A 23,743-nucleotide genomic window follows, 5' to 3' on the forward strand; every position below is an offset into this window, starting at 1 on the left:
CTCCTTTTTTTGTTTCATGGTACATAGAAAGTCATATGGGTTTGGAACATCATGAGGGTCAGTACATTATTACAGTATTTTCATTTTGGAGGAACTATCCCTTTAATGGGAGGACTTTGAGTAAATACACATCATTAGTGATTTTATTATGAATACTGTGAGAACTGTATTAAAGGGCTGGAGCTTTTAATAAGCTGGATCTTTATTTAAAACAACAGCAAACAATACATTTATATTACTATTACTGTTAGTGCTCATCATTCAAAGAAATAATTCATGTTTGTTTCAATCAATGTGTGAGCAGATAAGAGAGACACATGATGAACTATACAGACATTCAGAGGTGATTTTGCCCAGTCTTGTTACTCATTCTTGTAATGGAAAGACTTTAGACTTTAGTTTAGGTATGAGAGGAATATAACTCGTTCACGTGGTTCATCCAGGTCAACTGATGTCATTAAACTTTCTATTAGTCTGTCTTCATTTGCCTGTTACAAACACTGACTTAATGTGCCAGTGTTTGATTTGATTCATTATACTGTAATTGATCTCAAGCTCAGTATTGAAACTGTCCATCTGTGTGTATAGAATGTACATAATGTATGCAATTCACACCACAGATTATATATCTTATTTTTATTTCATTGAAGCAGTGAAGTAAATCCTCTCTCCAGGTCAACAAAACAATTCATACAGTATTTGGGTGTTCTTGTGTATAAGCAAACTCCGCCCACTTTCACAGGTTAAAACTGAGACTGACACACCTGTTTATCAGCATTTCTAGTTCACCTGTCTCTCAGTCGAGTGAAAAACACAGAATATTCTGGAGATTATTGATCATTCTGATGCATGTTTTTGGATTTGAAGCTTTTTGATTTGAATCAGAATAATAAGAGTTCAGACCAACAACTGGAGAAAGTGAAACTTTGAAGATTTTTATTTGTAATTTCGAAAATGGCGTCTAAATCTTTTTCTGAGGAGGATTTCTCTTGTCCTGTGTGCTGTGATGTTTTTAAAAATCCTGTTCTTCTGTCCTGTAGTCACAGTGTGTGTGAAGAGTGTATTCAGAAGTTTTGGGAAAGTAAAGGATCTAAATGTCCAGTTTGCAGAAGAAGATCAACATTAGGATCATCCTCCATTAAATCTGGTCTTTGAAGAACCTGTGTGAGACTTTCTTACAGGAGAGAAGTCAAAGATCTTCATCAGGATGTGAAGCAGTCTGCAGTCTTCATGAAGAGAAACTCAAACTCTTCTGTCTCGATGATCAACAGCCGGTGTGTTTGGTGTGTTGAGATTCCAGAACACACACAAATCACAATTTCTGTCCTGTAGATGAAGCTGTCATCAATAATAAGGTCAGATCAATTATATTCAAAACATTTATTGAAACAGCACAACTTGCAGCATACTTTATAATTACATATATGAACAAATAATTACAGACAGTAAATGAAGATTATTCTGGTCAAACTCATAATGATCTAAAAGCAGAACAGGGCTGGAAAGTAAGAACTCTTTATATTAACATGTCCATTTCTTTCAGGAGAAACTCAAAACTGCACTAAAACCCTTACAGGAGAAACTGAGAATATTTGAGGAGTTTAAACAGAATTTGGGTCAAACTGCAGAACATATTAAGGTTTGAATTAAACTGTGTAATTAAAGAGTGTGAAACATCCCATTTTTGGAAGTGTATATTGATATACAGTTTGACCATCAGATCTTTCTCTGAAATGTCTTTTGTTTCAGTTTCAGGCTCGACACACAGAGAGGAAGATTAATGAGGAGTTTGAGAAACTTCACCAGTTTCTACATGATGAAGAGGCCGCCAGAATAACAGCACTGAGAGAGGAAGAGGAGCAGAAGAGTCAGATGATGAAGGAGAAGATTGAGAAGATGAGCAGACAGATTTCATCTCTTTCACACACAATCAGAGTCATAGAGGAGCAGATGACAGCTGAAGATCTTTCATTCCTACAGGTGGAAACAATGAACATTTATACAACTTCAATATTCATTATACTGGAGACAAATGTCAGTTTCAAACATTAAAAGCAAATTCAGTTTGGATGAATAATCTGTGTTTCTTTCTTTTTACAGAACTTGAAGAGCACAATGGAAAGGTTTGTATTGTGTTTCCTGTTTCTCTCTCGGTTCTGAACCCAAATCAACACGACTGACTCCTGAATGTTTTTCAGAACCCAGTGTACACCAGCAGATCCAGAGAACATTTCAGGAGTTCTGATCAATGTCCCAAAACATCTGAGCAACCTGAAGTTCACTGTGATACAGAAGATGCAGGAAAATGTTCAATACAGTGAGTTGAGAATACAACAATGAATTCATAATGATCATTTGTGTTATTTGATGTGTGTTTGAGTGTGTATCTGTCCTCTCTCTTCAGCTCCAGTGACTTTGGACCCAAACACTGCTGACTGTAATCTCATCGTGTCTGATGATCTGATCAGTGTGAGATTCAGTGAAGAGGAACAGCTGCTTCCTGATAATACTGAGAGATTTGATGTGTATAAGTGTGTTTTGGGTTCAGAGGGTTTTAATTCAGGGATTCACTGTTGGGATGTTCAGGTTGGAGACTGTACACGCTGGTATTTGGGTGTGATGACAGAATCTGCTCAGAGGAAGAATGAACATATTCTCCAGGAGTGGACTCTGGTGTGTGTGGTTTAATGATGGTAAATATGATGCATTCATTTCACCTGATCAAACATCTCGTGTCTCAGTGAAAGAGAAACTCCAGAGAATCAGAGTTCAGCTGGACTGTGACAGAGGAAAACTGTCATTCTCTGATCCTCTCACTAACACACACATACACACTTTCACACACACGTTTACTGAGAGAATATTTCCATTGTTCGGTGTTAAATGTAAAATTTCTCCTCTGTTGATCTTACCAGTGAACTCCTCTGAAAAAAAGACTTAAGAATGAAATTACAGATTAAACTTGTATCTACAAAAGTTGAGTTTCTGTAGAAGACAGACTAATCAAATGTGTCTTTGTAGCATCAGCTGTTAATTCATTTATTCTGACATGTTTTAATGCTTTTTAATGATGCTGGCTAAGATGTGAATTCATATGTGAGATCAGTGATTTACTGTACATCTTAATAATGTGATCTCGGGTTGTTATTGATCATTATATGATAGAACAGTTGAGCTGGACTGTGACAGATAACACACACACACACACACACACACACACACACACACACACGCACGTTTATTAAGAGAAAACTTCTATTGTTCGATGTTAAATGTAACATTTCTTCTCTATTGATCTTACCAGAGAAGTCCTAAAAAAAAAAAAAAGTCTTAAATGAGTCTCTGAAGCACAAAGTCAGAATAAGTTTGTTTTGTCTATTAATTCCTTCACTTGTCTTTTCTGCTGTTAGAATACAAATAATGAAATCACACTTTTATTCATGGTTGAAAAATAAATAATTGTGGTTGAAGAAATGAGAATATCTCATGTGAGTAATGTCATCAATGTAACTTCAGGAGAACATGAACAGAGAAACACAAGCAGAAGCCACAACATCAGAACATATTTCAGACTTTATAGTGATCTAAAGCGAGCGGTTCTGTGGACTTCACATTAGTCCACATTCAGAACTGACGTCTGAACAACCTTGAAGACAAAGATATTATCATCAATATTAATTATTGTTAGTATTTCACTATTTTCTGCCTTTTTAAGTCTTTTCAACTCAACAAACCTCAATCAGAATGTGTTTATTTACGTGCGTAATTTACGTTTATTTACGTGCAGTCATTCAAATTGGTTCAATTAATATTTTCAGTGTTATGAACAAACAATATCTGTGTGTGTGTGTCTGTGTGTGTGTGTGTGAGTGAGTGTGTGTTCATCAGTGGCTGAATGAAATCTGCATTACAGTTGTCGGTGTTTTGTTTGTCTGTTATTAATAGTGTCAGAGATACAATTTAAAGTGTTTTCAAGTCACCTGACATTGTTTTAAATGAATAAACAAAACAACAGTTTACAGCTAAAAATAAACTAAAATACATCTATAAAAGCAAACATATAATTCTTATTACTACAGGATTAAATTTACAGATCATTTTAAAACAAGAGTGAAAAAGTGTTATGTGATAAGTAAATAGCAAATTCCATATGCAAATAAATCTGCAGAAATTAATCTTTTTAGGGAGAATACTACAAAAATATGCCCAGGTCACATTTTACCCCAAAGTCAAAAGAAAACTTAAAATAAGCAATTCTATTTTGCACAAAGAAACTGAAACTTATTTGGACATTAAGAACTTTTTTTATTTATATATTTTTTGCATTTTGACATTAATTTCATGACCATTAAGCAAATTCTCCCTTCAAACTCTCATTATCAAAATGCATCAGGATATTTATTTTATTTTTTGTTCTGTACGTCCCATTATTTTCAATAGTGATTCGCATTACCAAAATACCATTATTTTTTTTTTTTAATTAATGGTCTTTTTATTACAATAATGAGAAATTGGGGGGAAATGTGCTTAAAGGGTAACTAAACACCTGCTCAGAGTCTGACTCCACCCACTAGAAATATTTGAAAATGCTGGAAAAGTGGGCAGACCCCGGCGGGGATAGAGGGAACGAACCGAGTGCGGGGCTTGGGGGGGAGCTGTCATTAATTGACAGCTGCTGTCAGACTCTATGTTATTATTATTCCTCACACGGTCGCAAGACGACATGTACATGATTCTGGCGTGGTGAGCTGGAACCTGCTTACGTCAGCTGTCACCGCTTACATCACGAAGTACCGCAACAGCCAATAGGAAAATTCAACTGCAGTAGCCACCGTTCAACCTGAAGAGGGCAGCACTCAGACGTTTTTACACCATATATTGTAGAATTAAAACACTTTATACACAAATGTCAAAAAAATTACTTGAATCAATGACCAGTACTAATAAAGCCCCATGCTTACAGATCATTAACTAAAAAAGTTGGTTTAGGGTTTAGTTACCCTTTAACTTCTTTGAAGATTATATCACAATGAAAAAACATCATAATTTTCTACCATTTTCGTTACATCAAATTTTAAATCCAGTGATGCATGAGTATTCTGCATGAACCAAACACATCAACTACTGTCAAAACTAACTAACCGTGATGTCAGCTGTTCGGTGCAACCTCTAGATTCATTGTGATGTATTGAATCATGACATGTTGCATTGTTAGGTCGTTTGTGAAACCCAAGTATAACACTCTATTGGCGATGAAAGCATTATCAAATTAGCAAAAACTTTTCATAAACACACAAAGGGAGGAATGCGTGTAAGTTTATGAATGATTAGGGCTGAGTATTGATTCAGATATCATCGATTCACAAGCTCTCGATTCGACTGCAATCAGATTTCGATTCATATGAACATATTTCAGTTATAATGTCCATTTCTCTTCCATATAAAATATATTCTCTCCAAGCTAATGCTGGAAATTACAGTTGAAGTCAGAAGTTTACATACAACTTAGACAAAACTTACATTTTTGGCTTCATTTTTGCCAAGACAGACTTCAAGGGTGAACAAATACTCTTGGGAGTGAGGAATAAATGACCAAAAGATGTTTGGTGCACTAGGCAGTTCTTGTGATCTGTATAATGAGAGAGAGACGCAAATATAATATTGATGTTTTAATATTGTTTACAGAAACCTACATTTTACTTTGATTACCTTTAGAGAATTCATTTTCGACTTCATCTTCACCAGGAAAAAGGATGTTCTTCGGTCTAATGAAGCACTTTATTACATTTTGGTTGGATATCGCACATTTTCTCATACAAAAAATTAAATAAAGATAACTTACATTCTTCTTTGTTTGACTTCTATTGGAGAATCCTCTGTCCCAGAGGTCTGTGTGTTCAACATCATCTGGTCACTTCAACCGTGCTTCATTGTAATTATCTACGAAAAAAAAGACCGTCCCCGTACAGTCAATTGATTTGCACAGGCAACATTTCAGATTAATCAATTTGACAGAACTCTGACAAAATGTGAAATTATTCAGTATATTTCTTACCTGTGATATATCAAGGTAAGATATTATTCTACATGTGTGGGACATGACATGTTTACTGGATGAATACACAGATATATCACTTGATTAGCTCAACATAAACAGATAAGATTGCATTGTGAATATTCTAGCACGGTGTGCATCCTTCTCCAGATTCTTCCTCATTTTTTATTGCCTTGACTGACTTCTATTTTGTTAGGTGGACACATACAGTACATTCATATGTACATTATATTAAACTTTGTTTAATGATTGTCTTCTCATGTTGGTCCTGTTATTAGAAGTCCAATTACTCTCCATACCAAAGTCAATTTTCATTGAGCCCAAAACTGAAAGATATACATTAAAAAAAAATCACTAAATTGTTTTGTTTTAAGACACTGATCCTTATGAATCATAATTATAATCACAATAATGTCCGGAGTACTATATAGATGCAGTACTAAAACATAAATACATTTTTGCACTTGTTATTTTGAAATCATTCTGCATTATCAGAACCTGCTAAAAATAAGATACACAATAAAACACTGTAAATTATAACAATTACATCACTGGAGATGTGAGATAAAGTTACTTGTGGTCAGTGTTGGGTGCAACAGATTTATGAATAATAAAATCGATTACTGTTTCATTATGATTACATTAGGCACCGCAATAAATTAGTAGCTTTTTAATTAATTTGTTTGGTTGGCCTTGTGTGATTTCGTGACAACAGAAATATCAACTTACAAGAAGACACCAGGATAATGTCGCAGTGCAGTGTCGTCATAGAAACATCGCTCATCTCGCAGCACTCATGGAAGAAAAAGAGGCACTCCGACGCGCAAGCCTGTGTAGTTTCGATCCACATTCGGCGGGAACAGCAGTTTAAATTTAAACAACCAACGGTCTCGATGTAGAAAAGAAAGTCCCGCCTTAAAGGTAAGAGATCCAATCACATTTTACATTCAGACATCGCCCGTCAGCAGTGGTTAAATTGGCTTTTGTAGGGAGGGGGAGCCCTTATTTACGGTGAATGGTCATCATTTAAAATCCCGCCGTAAAATGACTTAATGTGTTTTTACACCAAAGGGGCTCTTTTTCCAGTATTAATGTGTAAGTTAGGGTTGAGTAGTTATTCAAACAAAGACAAATACTTTACAATTCACTTATTTTATTATTATTTTTTATTTGTGCAATTTAGAAACGTTGAAGTCCCTTCGCACCTGTATGTTAATGTAACTCTTGCAGTAATTATTTATCATATTCATGCTGCCTGTGTTATTCTGTTGAGTGTTGAAAAACCATCGAGGAGAAACGCATCATGACAAGTTTTAGAAAGAAAAAAAAAAAGAGTAAACTCGTCTGCTTTGCGACAAACATTAGTCGTTCTATACATTATTTTTTTTTATTATTATTAAAACTGAATAATAAATTAACAGGGAAGTAGAGATGGCAAAATAAATGTATAATCTCCGCCTTTATTGAGTTTTGTAATGCCTGATAGAAAAGTATCTATCTTTGAGAGCAATATAATACTTTAGGCAATTGCAGAATAGTCCCATTAGTCACAGATACACTTCAGAAAATTGAGTACACAACTATTTCTGGGCTTAAAAGTTACAACAAACCAAATCAATGCAGAACATTGTATCTCAAAAGCATTACAATGTGGCCCCCTATGCACTACTTAAAGCCCGATGTGGCCCCTTTACCAAAATAGTTACAAATATTAATAATTACACACATCACCTTTACAAATTTGTTTCAGGATTTTACACGAGTAAAAGTAAAATGTTTCAGTTTCATATGAAATAATCTAAAGGTAGAATTATTAGAATTATTATTAGACATCAACAGTGGCCGTTTAAAGTTTCAAGATGTGTTTCAGCTAGTATTTATTTTTCATAAATACATTAATTTATTATTATTATTTAAGACTATAGCACACTGACCTAACCATGGTAATGAGGAGCCTTTCCTTCTGTGTAATATGTGTATAAATATGTAATATTATGTAATAAATGAGATAATAATGGGCCCATATTAAGTACAGTTTCTGTAGATTTTGACATCAACAACAAAAATAATGTCACATGATGCATGTCCTTGTACCGGAAAACCATGAACAAATCTATGCAACATAAAAGGAAATGCAACCCAGGATACATTAAATACAGGTTATGTTTAATCTATGGCAGGACGACACAGAGGCGTTTCCAGCATTGAAGGACATCCGGGCTTAGCCCAGACCATTTTATTTTCACACTAGCAACCACTTCCCTGTAGTCCAAAGCTGGTGAGAGGGTATTCTTTGAGTTTTGCTCTGGCTGGGCCTGTTTCTACAGTTCCTAAATCTTCCACTCTAGTACTATCCTCGACTAACTCATCCTCTCTCCTCCCTGAATCATCTGTGATGCAAAAGAACAGATACAGCACATAACTTATTGCAAATCAGCTTCAAACAACTAATTCATCAAGTGCTACATATGTCAAATTGTAGACCAATACCATTAAAGAAAATGTATTGGGAAGAGCAGATCAGTGGGATTGCCCTAAGATCTATCATGATTCTTGAATTTTCATGTACATTAACATAAAGTCATCACAAAAGAGTTATATTATAGTGAGTAAAGTGAAGCAAAAAAATTTTTTTATATAAATAATTTATATTTTTTGACATAAATAGTCAAAATGATGTATAAGATCCTAAGTTAAAGCAATACATGAATGACTTTAGTCTAAGTTCATTGACACACCATGGCATCGAACTGTATATAATTCTCCATGTTCATCTGTCAAAATCCTTTCATTAGGATCATTGAGATAAACAATGTTTCACTTTTAACTTTCTCTAAAGTAAAGTGACTGATTAATTGCCAGTTTCCATGCCTGATTCTGGCACATCTTTGCTACCCTCAAAGTGTATATTTACTACAAACTAATATCACAAAACAAGTCACACATACATTTTATGTTAATGCTTATTGGTTATCCTTAGCGAAAACAACACCTGATAAACAAGAAAAATTATGCTACGAATGGGACTCGAATCGCGGTCTCCGGCGTGAGAGGAGATTGAACTAACCACGAGGCCAGAGGCTATAACATATATAGTAGGCGGTAGTGGACGTCTTGAGGTTTAGCCTACTGTGGGTGAAAGCCAGCTAGATGATGATTTTTAGACTTTAAGGACAAAAACAAATGAGAATTCTTACCCACTGACTTCTTTCGGAAATTTTAGAAGCCTCATTTGCTTCATTTTTGCTGTCTTTCCTGCTAACTGCTGTTAACTCGCCACTAAGTAACGTTAGTTGATGTCAGCTCCTCCCCTACCTGCTGCATATTCAACAGAGAGGAAGAAACGGAGTCGCCCATAGGCTACCGACAGCAAAGGAACTTATTCTATAGGCTAGATTATGCCTATGTCTATTTTTACAGGCTGTATGCAGTATGTGCAAAGCCAAAACACAATGAAATAAGGCAACTTATGATTTCGGGGGTTTACATAGGCTTTTGTCCGGTTTCATATTTGTCAGTCAACTTTTCAAAATTCATTCGGGGCTACACTCAAAACATTCAAAATCGGCTGCCGCCGCCTCTGAAGGAGACGGAGCTGAGCTCCGTCAGGGTGTGTTGTGGACCTGAGGAGGCGGAGCTGCGCTCCGGTGCGCTCCGGCCCAATTTAACCTCTGCCTGTCAGTCAACACGTAAACAATATAAAAAAGGATGAGCACAACCTTATGACTGCACTAAAGCAACCCGTCAGTAGAGCTCGTTTCTGGTAGCGATATCCAGAAATGGCCCAATCACGGCCCGCTTCACTACCAAGAATATTCGAAGATTTAACCAATCAAGTGCACGTCACTACCTGGTTGCTACCAGGAATTGACCAATCACGGCCCATACCGTTACTTGGATTCTTCGAGAAATTGGCCAATGAGGCGCACGTCTCTACCTGGTTGCCAAGAGGAATTGACCAATCAGCAGGAGCGATGCTGCAGCGGGTGTTATAATAAACATTTCGTTCGGCGCGAAGAAGTATTTCTTCTGATTCGATATTATTACTACAAATCCTTTGTTTTGGACTCCGTTGAAACGAAGTTAAGTTTCTCTCTCTCTCTATATATATATATTTAGACAGTATATAAATGCACGTATATGTGTATTGTACTTTACTGTAAGACCTGTACACATATCCAACACATATCCAACTTTAAGCATTTAAAAGTACTTTCAGAACGGGTAATACACAAAATAAAATATAAATATCTTCTTTGCCCAACCACCTAAGCCTGGTTATTTTTGTAATATTGGGGAGAAATGCTTATTTCAATGAATAGTATAATAAATGTTTTAGTTCGACAACCCTTTTATACAAAGCATAAAGAGTAACACTATAAAGCCTAAAGTATGAAATAATAGTCAGAAAATACATATTATATATCAGGTTCTATTAAGGGGGCCTTGTATAAACCTTGAATCTAATAAATATTCAAGCGTATATGTATATTGTTATATTGTATATTGTGGCACTGTACTGTATCTCTGCTATATGTTGAGAAAGTGTTAATGACGTTTTCTAAAGACAAAATCGTTTATTTGACAAGACTGCAAATGTATTAAAACAAACAAATTTCATAATACTTAGAATTATGTTTGTCGTATATTGATGATTTTCATCACATTAAAGGGATTGTACATAAAAAAAAAAAAGGCTAAATGAAAATTATCATCATTTATTTACCCTCATGCCTCATTACTTTCTTTATTCTGCTGAACACAAAGATCACATGGTCATACACATCTGGGATGGCATAAGGGTGAATAAATGATAAGATTATTTTCATTTCTTGGGGAACTATCTCAAATGCATCATTCAGTATTCTTCACATGTATAAACTGATCCATTTATCAAGAAGACTAAGAACAGTAGCACTCAGATGACTGAAAGATATAGTAATATGTAACATTTGTTTGAACTATTTGCTTAAAGTGTAAAAAAAAACAACTTAAAAGTGTTAAAGTTGGCAGTACGAGGCTGTGCCATATTGTGAATATAGTCACGGCTGAAGTCACACTTCATGTCATCCCTAACAATATGCAGTATATTTCAAAATGTATCATGCCATACTGCTTAATTAATACACAGGACCTAATATACATTACCACAATACCACAGTATATATTAATACTTTTTTTTTTTTTTTTTTATAGAAATGGATCCTCATTTTAAGAGGAGAGCTGAGGGGAGTCTGAATATGTGTGACTCTTCTATGGCCCTAAAGGTGAAGGAGGAGAACAAAAAGAGACCTTGATCTCGGGCTCTGTCTCCAGAAAAGGTAATGGATTCTGCAAGGAGAGCTGTACTGCGTCAAGGTGAAGACCCAGTGAGTTGGCGCAGGCAATAGGGTTTGTGGCTCTTGAAAGTAGGCAATAGGGTTTGTGGCTCTTGAGTTCGTATACGCCTTTTGCCGAACTCGCTCTTTTCCATCACATATCATCTCGGAAAGGCATTTATTTTCAATAAAAATTAATACAATATTTGTGGAAATAAAGTGCCTAACGACTGTTTAATAATAAAATGTTTTATCGGTTAGGGGTAGGTATAGGGAGGGCTCTATTGTCCATTTAATAATTTGAATAAATATAGTTATTTACACTATGTTATTATTGCATATACTGCATTTATTGCGCAAGTGTGGAAAGCCCGCGCTATCTTCAAATAACCCAGCACTGAATCGAGTGGACTGCTCGAGTAGTCGTCGTAGAGAGTTTAAAATTAGCGAGAGTGGTTGTAGTAAACGCAAACGAAAAAGATGAGAGGGAGGGGTCTTTATTCAGACATGTGCCATCTATCCACATGTTCTTCAAATGGAGCCAGGAGGAGAATCAGGGTGAAGAATTTGTGGAAGACGAGCAAGCTAACCAGGGACCAGAGGAGGCTGAGGCTTGTGTTAGCAGCGCAGCACAACCTGAGGCCGAGGATAGCTGTAGCAGCAGCAGCAGCAGCAGCACACAGTTGATTAATCAGGTGTTTGACCCGGCGTTGTGGGGGGCAATCAATGAATATGCTCGCGCTGTCCTTATCGATCGTGGACCTGCTGCCTTTCATAACAGAAGGAGCAAATATCCAGCCTCAACCCATGATGGGGATTTGGGTGGTAAGGTGCGCTCCCTCACTAATGATCTGCTGTGTTGACAACTCCCAAATGGGGAAAATGTTTCCTGAGACTGGATCACATATTCACCTTCCACATGTAATATTTTTTGCTTTGCCTGTATGCTTTTTTCTACAAAGAAAAATCAATTTGTTAGTGTTTATTTCTGACAGGAAACACCCCAAACATGTGCGTGAGCATGAGAAAAGCACAGAGCACAGTAATTCCAGGTTAGCATTGCTTCGGCGCTCATCTGTCAGTGGGATCGCTAAACTATTGCACCTTTTGGAGGGAGAGAGGAGTCTTTCTAAGGGCAAGAGAGCCCCTGAGGGGGAGAGGAGGAGAGAGACAGACAGACAGAGAGACAGACAGACAGCTTCTGAGAGACAGAGCTGAGGAGGAGAGAGACAGACAGGAAGGAAACATTAACAGGTGTGTGTTCTCTTACTGGATTGATTGTTTACATACATAAATTACTCCCAATAGTAGTTTTGATACATGGACATAGGGACAGTCTATAGAGCCTACAAACAACTTCTCAAATGACATTAGTATATGCTATGCTTGCTGTTTACGACTTTTGGGCTTTTATATATAACATATTATAACTTACTGTGTCAACAGCAACAGAACAGCACATAATAAGTCAGCTCGAACATTTAAAAGAAGAGGTGGCTGTGCTTAAACAGCTTTTATTGTCTTTGACAAATCGCAGCTCTCCAGCTGCAGTCCTACTAGAGGGCATCCGTTTGCCACTGAGCAACATGAAGGACCTCGGAAGAGTCGAAAATAGGCTTAAGGAGGAGGCCTGCTACAGTGAAAGTGTAAATTTCATTTCTTCAAATACCATATTCTATAATCACAAGTTTATTACATTTTCCATTACAGTTTGTTTCTGTCTTATGAGTACACTAATACATTATTACCTCTATTTAGACAAAGTATCTGTTAACAGTTGGGGGTCCCAACCCATCTGCGAACACAAGACGCATCCTTGTGCGCATGCTAACTACCCCACTTGCTCAACAATTGTGCTGGCGTGGCTCTGGCCAGAAGTTGGCCTTTGGGGATATGCTGGTCTGCAGAGCAGTCATAGGTACATTATGTAATGTACATGTGTGATAAGACCATAGAAGGGGAACAAAATCAAAAGTTAGAATTGAATTGTAAAGGCTAAATTACAGAATATTTTTGGCTTTGGCTCAACCAGGCTAGACCTTTTTTACAGCTGATATTTGTTTAGATTTGACCAAAACTACTACGGTACTACTGCAAACTAATAGTTAGCCGACATTTTATAACCAGAGGTTGCATTAACGGAAAAGTGTCTGTCATTTAATGAATTTTAAAAACACTGACAGATAATTAAAAATGCTTTCCGTCATTTTGACAGAAAATAAAATCTGATTTCAGTTTTGAAATCTTTGTTAACCTGCACTTTATGTGCAAAACAAAATATACAACTGGAAAGTAATATCTAAATTATGGCCTAATAATAATGAAGAACGAAGCATGAATAACATACCATATTATGCTTGTCAGTACATTGTTCTGCGCAAACCGCGAGTGAAAGGGAGACGCATGTGAGACCTGATATGAAATGAAATCATCTGCTTCAGATAAACGCTTTTTAAAAAATTCTGTTAATAATAATTTTTTAAGTAACGTTAACATCACAGAAATTTAGGCATATCCTTTGTAGAATTTTGTTTACGCAAAACGTAAATAAAATGTTGAGAAGTTTCATGGGAATCAATATTAACGGACTAGTTGACTCTCATTTAAAATGCCGACTTGCAGCACTAGTCGACTAGTTTGATTTCCTCAAAAGATTCTTGGTGACGTGGGGAACTTCCTGAGGTGGAAATGCCCTAAAAATGTTCTTTACATTTACTTTTCAATTATTGTTTTCTTACTCACAGATGCTGTGACAAAAAGTAACTAGAAGAAAAAAGAAGCTGCGGTTAAAATGTGTCTCGGCAATGCTAGAGACAGGGATGGGGAAGGAGCAGAAGGAGCAGAAGATAAATGGCAGAGATCCACTGGTGCCCCTGAGAGGATTGATTTATACTTAATGTTTTCTAATGTGGTTCTATGTGGTTATTTTTCTGTTTTATAAAATGTATTTTACTTATTTAATCCATGATCAATTTTGTACTATATTTTTACTAAACATATGACTCTTAGTATATAAATGCTACTTTCAACAAGTGCAATTATTCTGCATATGCTGTGGTACTCTGCAGGTACAAAGTAAAACCAAATTAATTTTATTATTTGTTAAGAACCCACTGAGCACACCCACAGGGCATACTGTGGCCCAGATACCATATCCACAGTTTGCCCACACAACCTGTGGGCACACCCGGCTGCGCAGGGTTAAGCAGATTAGGCCCCCAGTGGGGCCCATTGTGAGCTCGCAACATGCCCACACTTTGAACCCGCAGTGGGAGAGCCCAGACCCAGCCCAAAATGTGGGCATACCGTGGGCCCACAATGGGCCCCACTCTTCTTAGTGTTGGCAGCCCACACTCATCCCACACTTTTGGGCTCATAGTGTGAGGTCCACACATTTCATGCCAGTACCGGTGCCCACAATGGGCTGCCCACTTCGGGCCCACATTTTCTGCCTGCAGTGGCCCCACACAAGCCCCAAATGGGCATGTTTGCTTCATCCAGGCTGAGATCTACAAGAGGCAGGCAGAGCTACGAGGTTAGACGGTGGTGTCATCACGCTGGAACGACAGGTAGAGCTGTTTATCATTTGTGTAGCAATGGTGGGAGAAGCCATGCCCCTTAACGATAGGTCCATGTGATGTAGTGTAGATCGAAAATAGGAGTAGTAAATTACCACTGGTGTGACTTGGACACCTCTCCTCTCCAGGTTACCTTAAAGGATCTGCCTGTGATGTATGAGTCAAACCATCCAAGTGCAATTCCTGTGATGCCCAGGTCAGAAAGTGTGGACAGGAGAATCTGGTGATTCACTGTGTTGAAAGCAACAGACAAGTCAAGAAAGATATTAAAGTATTTTAAAGATTAATAAATGCTTTAAACATATTGTTGACTGTTAGTTCATGTTAAGTAATGTTAACAAATGAAACTGTATTTTAAAGTGTTACCAATATAATAATAAACCCCATAATAATAAACATAGTAACACTCATTAAGCAACTCTCTTCAAAATGTAAAAGTACTCTATTCTAATCTATTCTATATTATTTACACCAAACCACAAATTCTGTCCCATAAATGAATCTGTGAAGTAAAGCCTCTTTCTACTTGTGTAGAATCATCAGGTGTTGTTGTGAATAAGGAAACCCCTCCCACTTTCATAGTTAAACAGGAAGAAATCTGAGACTGACACACATGTTGATCTACAGTTTTAGATCACGTCTGACCTGAAGCTCATTCGACTGAAGAACACGGAATAATTTGATCAGGATTAGGACAGTAATATTTTGGATGCACATTATTGAAATGCTCTGCTGTGAATGTGAAACTCTTTGATTTAAAAACAGAATACTGAGTGTTAAAACGTGATTAGTAAACTGAAAGTGAAACTTTGAAGAAGGATTTTGACAAGTGACTCAGAAAATGGCGTCTACATCTTTTTCTGAGGAGGATTTCTCTTGTCCTGTGTGCTGTGATGTTTTTAAAAATCCTGTTGTCCTGTCCTGTAGTCACAGTGTGTGTGAAGAGTGTATTCAGAAGTTTTGGGAAAGTAAAGGATTGAAAGAATGTCCAGTTTGCAGAAGAAGATCAACATTAGAATCATCCTCCATTAAATCTGTCTTTGAAGAATCTGTGTGAGACTTTCTTACAGGAGAGAAGTCAAAGATCTTCATCAGGATGTGAAGCAGTCTGCAGTCTTCATGAAGAGAAACTCAAACTCTTCTGTCTCGATGATCAACAGCCGGTGTGTTTGGTGTGTCGAGATTCCAGAACACACAAAAACACAATTTCTGTCCTGTAGATGAAGCTGTCATCGATAATAAGGTCAGATCAATTATATTCAAAACATTTATTGAAACAGCACAACTTGCAGCATACTTTATGATTGCATATATGAACAAATAATTACAGACAGTAAATGAAGATTATTCTGGTCAAACTCATAATGATCTAAAAGCAGAACAGGGCTGGAAAGTAAGAACTCTTTATATTAACATGTCCATTTCTTTCAGGAGAAACTCAAAACTGCACTAAAACCCTTACAGGAGAAACTGAGAATATTTGAGGAGTTTAAACAGAATTTGGATCAAACTGCAGAACATATTAAGGTTTGAATTAAACTGTGTAATTAAAGAGTGTGAAACATCCCATTTTTGGAAGTGTATATTGATATACAGTTTGACCATCAGATCTTTCTCTGAAATGTCTTTTGTTTCAGTTTCAGGCTCGACACACAGAGAGGAAGATTAATGAGGAGTTTGAGAAACTTCACCAGTTTCTACATGATGAAGAGGCTGCCAGAATAACAGCACTGAGAGAGGAAGAGGAGCAGAAGAGTCAGATGATGAAGGAGAAGATTGAGAAGATGAGCAGACAGATTTCATCTCTTTCACACACAATCAGAGTCATAGAGGAGCAGATGACAGCTGAAGATCTTTCATTCCTACAGGTGGAAACAATGAACATTTATACAACTTCAATATTCATTATACTGGAGACAAATGTCAGTTTCAAACATTAAAAGCAAATTCAGTTTGGATGAATAATCTGTGTTTCTTTCTTTTTACAGAACTTGAAGAGCACAATGGAAAGGTTTGTATTGTGTTTCCTGTTTCTCTCTCGGTTCTGAACCCAAATCAACACGACTGACTCCTGAATGTTTTTCAGAACCCAGTGTACACCAGCAGATCCAGAGAACATTTCAGGAGTTCTGATCAATGTCCCAAAACATCTGAGCAACCTGAAGTTCACTGTGATACAGAAGATGCAGGAAAAGGTTCAATACAGTGAGTTGAGAATACAACAATGAATTCATAATGATCATTTGTGTTATTTGATGTGTGTTTGAGTGTGTATCTGTCCTCTCTCTTCAGCTCCAGTGACTTTGGACCCCAACACTGCTCACTGTAATCTCATCGTGTCTGATGATCTGATCAGTGTGAGATTCAGTGAAGAGAAACAGCTGCTTCCTGATAATACTGAGAGATTTGATATGTCTCCATGTGTTTTGGGTTCAGAGGGTTTTCATTCAGGGATTCACTGTTGGGATGTTCAGGTTGGAGACTGTACACGCTGGTGTTTGGGTGTGATGACAGAATCTGCTCAGAGGAAGAAGAAAATATTCTCCAGGAGTGGACTCTGGTGTGTGGGGTTTTATGATGGTAAATATGTTGCATTCATTTCACCTGATCAAACATCTCGTCGTGTCTCAGTGAAAGAGAAACTCCAGAGAATCAGAGTTCAGCTGGACTGTGACAGAGGAAAACTGTCATTCTCTGATCCTCTCACTAACACACACATACACACTTTCACACACACGTTTACTGAGAGAATATTTCCATGGTTCGGTGTTTACTGTGACATTTCTCCTCTGATGATCTTACAGTGAACTCCTCTGAAAAAAAGACTTAAGAATGAAATTACAGATTAAACTTGTATCTACAAAAGTTGAGTTTCTGTAGAAGACAGACTAATCAAAAGTGTCTTTGTAGCATCAGCTGTTAATTCATTTATTCTGACATGTTTTAATGCTTTTTAATGATGCTGGCTAAGATGTGAATTCATATGTGAGATCAGTGATTTACTGTACATCTTAATAATGTGATCTCGGGTTGTTATTGATCATTATATGATAGAACAGTTGAGCTGGACTGTGACAGATAACACACACACACACACACACACACACACACACACACACGTTTATTAAGAGAATATTTCTATTGTTCAATGTTGTTATGTGACATTTCTTCTCTATTGATCTTACCAGAGAACTCCTAAAAAGAAAAAGAAAGTCTTAAATGAGTCTCTAAAGCACAAAGTCAGAATAAGTTTGTTTTGTCTATTAATTCCTTCACTTGTCTTTTCTGCTGTTAGAATACAAATAATGAAATCACACTTTTATTCATGGTTGAAAAATAAATAATAAATAAATAATTGTGGTTGAAGAAATGAGAATATCATTCAGCTGCAATTCATATTTTCAGTGTTACAAACAAACAATATTTTTGTGTGAGAGTGAGTGTGTGTGTTCATCAGTGGCTGAATTAAATCTGGATTACAGTTGTCCGTGTTTTGTTTGTCTGTTATTAATAGTGTCAGAGAAACAATTTAAAAAAAAAAAGTGCCCTAGGGATTTTTAATGACCACAGAGAGTCAGGACCTCGTTTTAACATCCCATCCGAAAGACGGTGCTTTTTTACAGTATAGTGTCCCCGTCACTATACTGGGGCATTAGGACCCACAGAGACCGTAGGGTGAGCACCCCTGCTGGCCTCCCTAATACCACTTCCAGCAGCAGCCATGGTTTTTCCCCAGGAGGTCTCCCATCCATTTACTGGATAAGCTAGGCTCAACCCTGCTTAGCTTTAGTGGGCAACCAAGCAATAGCTGCAGGGTGATATGGCAGCGGGCAATAGTGTCAGAGATACAATTTAAAGTGTTTTCAAGTCACCTGACTTTGTTTTAAATACATAAACAAAACAACAGTTAACAGATAAAAATAAAGTAAAATACATCTATAAAAGCAAACATGTAATTCTTATTACTACAGGATTAAATTTACAGATAATTTTAAAACAAGAGTGAAAAAGTGTTATGTGATACAAGTATATTACAAATGTCATATGCAAAGTGCAAAATTATATGCAAATAAATCTACAGAAATTAATATTTTAATGGAGAATCCTACAAAAATATGCCCAGGTCACATTTTACCCCAAAGTCAAAAGAAAACTTAAAATAAGCAATTCTATTTTGCACAAAGAAACTGAAACTTATATTTGGACATTAAAGACTTTTTTTTTGCATTTTGACATTAATTTCATGACCATTAACAAATTCTCCCTTCAAACTCTCATTATCAAAATGCATCAGGATATTTTATTTTTTGTTCGTGATTCTCATAAATACATTGAAATACAATGATTATGTTTTTGATGTGTGTCAAATATTAATATACATAATGAATCTCATTTTCATTACAATAATGAGAAATTGGGGGAAATGTGCTTAATTGTTTTGAAGATTATATCACAAATGCATATAATTTTCGTTCTTTTGATTTTGGGGTGAAATGCCCCGGACATGTTCTTGACAAGTTTAGCACAGCATGTACCTGTTCAGGTGAGATCTGTTGTGAATCTTTGTATTTTATGAATGGACCGTTAAACTCTGGGTCATCCATTTTTGAAATGTTTATAGACATGATTTGATAAATCTAAAGCGTGCAGCGGCATTACAATCTGAATTAACACCTGGAGGAACTTCAACTCTTCCATTCTTTCCTTTTCCCTAAAAATAACATTTGTGATATTCCCAATACATAATAGTGGATATTAAGATTATTTTATAAAAACATGGAAGATAATGATGACATCAGAGTGTGAGCTCATGACTAACAAGCCACAATTTACCTCAAAGTCCACTTTACCTGTCAGCGTTTATAACTGTTCAAAGAATAAAATCAATCTGACCCTTTCATACAAACAGATCCACACACTAAATGTGAACAAACTGAATACAAAAACTAAAATGCTTTTTAAAGTGGGGTATTTCCTAACGCCTGAGCTCTCTTCCTCTCTAGCTTTCACTCTTCTTTTAGTTTTTCTTTAGGAACGACGGGATGCGAAACTTTTTCTTCTTCTTTGAGGGCGATTTGTTGGGAGATTCGTCACTGCTGTGACCTACCACCGCATCATCACCAGCAACAGGCTCCTCCCACACTGCCTGAGGGGTGGAGTCTGTCTCACAGGGGCGGGCTCTTCTGCAGGGAGGGTGGTGACTTCAGAGGCCTCATGGGGGGTCAGATCGGGGAGGGTCTATTGAATGTGGCGTTGTCATTCTCGTCTTTGAAGGTCTGCTCGTGTTGTGCCTCTGTGGTGAATGGGGTCAAAATGGAGGCGGAAGATAATAGTGAGTTTGTAGAATGACTTATGACAAGTTTTGCATCCAGGGGAAATTTAGTCCTCAACGGTTCAGCTCAACTCACACAAAACACAAAAACAAAAACAATATTTTTTGCTACAAACTCTGAAAAACAGACCATAAAAACTAGAATATCTGCAATAGCGCACCGATTTCATGATATAGATGCAAATTAACACCTTTAATTACATCCTATTGCAATTACTTAGTGCACCTATATGGTTTTTAAACGTGCCTAATTTTGTTTTAAAGGTCTCATACAATAGATTTACATGCATCCATGATTAAAAAACACTTTAATTTGCTCATAATTTAACCTTTTTTTCCCCCCAGTGTCAAAACCGACTAGTTCAATGATCCGTTCTAAACTCCTCCTTCAGAGAGCATACTCTGCTCTGATTGGTCAGATGTCCCAGTCTGTTGTGATTGGTCTACCGCTTAGTGTAGCAGCCAATGAAGACCAGAGGCGGGTTTTTGTTAACAAATTATGTAGATTATGCGACCACGCATCACTTTACGGAGAGTTTACGACTTAGTTAAGACTTGCATTAAGAACAGGTGGAGCAACCAAATTAAGCACTGTCTTAGTTACAAACTAACTAGTAGTTACTAAGCCCTTAGTATGAACTTTATACCCCATCTTACGTAAGACCTTACGCACAGCTATTTACTCAACTTCATGTCCTTCCAAACCTGTGTGACTTTTTCTGTGAAACACAAAAGATGACACTTTAAAGAATGTTTTGTCCATATAATGAAAGTCGATGGTGACCAAAACAAGCTATTTTGCTCACCATTTACTTTCCTTATATGGAATACAAAAGACCTTTTTGGGGGTTCTGCAAAAGAAAGTCACATGGATTTGGAAGGACATGAGGTTGAGTATATGATGACAGAATTTACATTTTGGGTCAAAATATTAATATTAAAAGTTATAATTATCTGAAACACAGGGATTTTATAAGACTTGTAAAAAGTTACACTGCATGTTGCAAAAGTATCTTCATTGCAAATAGAAACGGATAGTATAATCAGGGGCGAAAATCTCATCAAAATGTTGGGGGGGACAATAAACATAACAATTCTCAAGAGCAATTTTTGAAGGGGACACCAATAATACAGGCAAAATTGTACTTGCAAGGATACGTGTACACCGAGGAAAGCCTTACTACTATTATTATTTTATGGGCATTTTTACCTTCATAAATTTATTTTTAAACATAATTATATGCATGCATGATCTTTTGTGTACATTTCATAAATGTAATCAAACGAAATTATAAGAATACACAAAAGGGCGTTACCAATCAAATTAAATAAGTATCAACAAAATATTTGCAATGGAGAGGAAACACAGAAGCTGCATTTAAAGTAGCATTTAGATGTTTTTACACAGTCATAAATAATATGACGTTTTAAAAATAAAATGTTGCATATTTATATTTGAAATGATTTAAAACATGAAAAGATACTTTAAATGTGAAATTAAACCGCCAGTAGGAGGCAGTAAGTCACTGTTAATGAGTGAGTCATTGAGATTCATTCAGTAATGAAACACCTCGGTGTGTTTCTCAGAGACGCAATTACGGTGCTGTGGCTTAGTTTTCAACTATTTTCGTTGGTAAAATTGAGCAGTAACATTTGTTATCATGCTGATATTGTCGTGGAAAATCGCGATGAATCTCTCTAAGTTGTAAGAAAACTCTCGGAGTCTTGAGTTCCAGATGCCAAAGTTGTAGTTTATTGAACACCAACAAACATGAGACCGGTCAGCTGTCCGTTCTGACTCTCTTAGTCCAAAATCTCCTCTTCTATACAGTTTGTTATCTGGCATTACCTCATTTCTGCGCCCCTTCGTTATTAATGGATACTATTTGCCACCATTATCTCACAGAGCCTTTTGATATCTTTTTACTGGTAGAAACTTGGCTTTAGTCTATCTTCAAGGTCCTTAGCCTCATTATTTTGTTACTGCTGGTGCTCTTTGTGGCCTCTGCAGCATCAACACTTTCAGTAACCTCATATACTCTCTCCTGGGTCACACAAAGGCCAGGAAACTCATAGAAGTACTTTGATATAAAAACATACTAGAATATTGAAACTAGAGCCCGAAGCCATTTGTTTTGAGAATAATGGCTGGCTGATGAAGTTATTGGCTGGCTAGCCGGCTCAGCCAAAACCTAAATGGCTGCTGCAGCCGCCAAACTTTTCATAGCTGCAAATGGCTGAAGCTGCCACTTCATGTCTACAGATGTCTATGTTATACTGATTTACTAGATCTGAATATATCCAAGCAATGCATGGCTTACACTATATTTCTACAAAATGCAATACTGTGATGAGAGGGTGGCGGCAGAGATCATGAGAAGTATGTTGATTAAGAACGCAAACTTTTGTTGAATTTATGAGAAATCTACAGACGCAAACAGACGAAGTGTAGTAAAATAAAGACCCTAAATGTGTATTTCGGACTTTTTTTTTACCACAAGTCTGAGAGAAGACATGTTATTGAAGACAAATTACGGCGTTTAATATTGGACAAAACCGCGCAAGCGCAAAAACACAGCACGCAAGTGAATTTCAACAGTGTGAGCACCATGACACAGCTCGCACGTCAAATTTAAACCTGCAGAACTTGCAAATCACAAACTCGAGCACAAAAAATATGATTGTGCACACAAATTAACAAGTCCCACACACGCGCAAGTTATTTTCTGCACGCGCACGAGTTCTTTTCTGCACACAAGTCGGTTTTGACACTCAGGGGCGGGGCCCAATCCTTTCTGTTAACAAATGCTATTGGCTGCTGCCCAAATACTGTATTGATTGGATGCATCTCTTCGAATCTCTCGTGATTGGCTGTTGTTGGACGAGAACAGACAGAAAGTAGGAAGGATGTTGCAGACAGTAAAGAGGTTAAGGTTTCTTTCTAAATTCCTCCTTAATTTCTTGTAGCTGTAAGATGTTTTGTGCATACACACACACATATATATATATGAGAGGCAAGATGACACTAGCTGCGTTTGAATAAAACAAGAGCGCGTCCATCTGAAGTGTGATAAGAGACATGAAAGAAGGGCCGGATGCGCGTCATTATAAAGCCTTGCTACTGACGACGATCATTATTGGTCATATAATGTTGTAACTGACAAATCAGAATCAAACATTTCAGAGAGACATTCCTGTAATAATATTATATTTGATGTACACTTGATTTCCTAACCTGGCCTTATTCTGCTGCTCCTGCTGCTTTCCCAGCCCCAAGGGTCCCAGGGCCTGACTGGCTTCCTCTCTGAGCCTGCATTTCATCTATATAATGAATTAATGTAGAGGCTGATGAGTAGTGGATGGCCCTTGCAGTACCACACAAACAAGCTGGGAACTATCTGGCATCTAGCTATCTACACTTACCATTTTGTGAAACACTAACGTTCCCTTCAACATTAAC

The 23,743-nt window shown here is 36.9% G+C and overlaps 1 pseudogene; it reads left to right on the plus strand.

Moving 5' to 3' along the window:
• Positions 1 to 954: 954 nt before the first annotated feature.
• LOC127628632 (E3 ubiquitin-protein ligase TRIM39-like) lies at positions 955 to 18,087 on the plus strand (annotated as a pseudogene).
• The last annotated feature ends 5,656 nt before the right edge of the window (positions 18,088 to 23,743 follow it).

The sequence above is a fragment of the Xyrauchen texanus genome, chromosome 35 (genome assembly GCF_025860055.1).
Source record: "Xyrauchen texanus isolate HMW12.3.18 chromosome 35, RBS_HiC_50CHRs, whole genome shotgun sequence".
NCBI classification, from domain to species: domain Eukaryota; kingdom Metazoa; phylum Chordata; class Actinopteri; order Cypriniformes; family Catostomidae; genus Xyrauchen; species Xyrauchen texanus.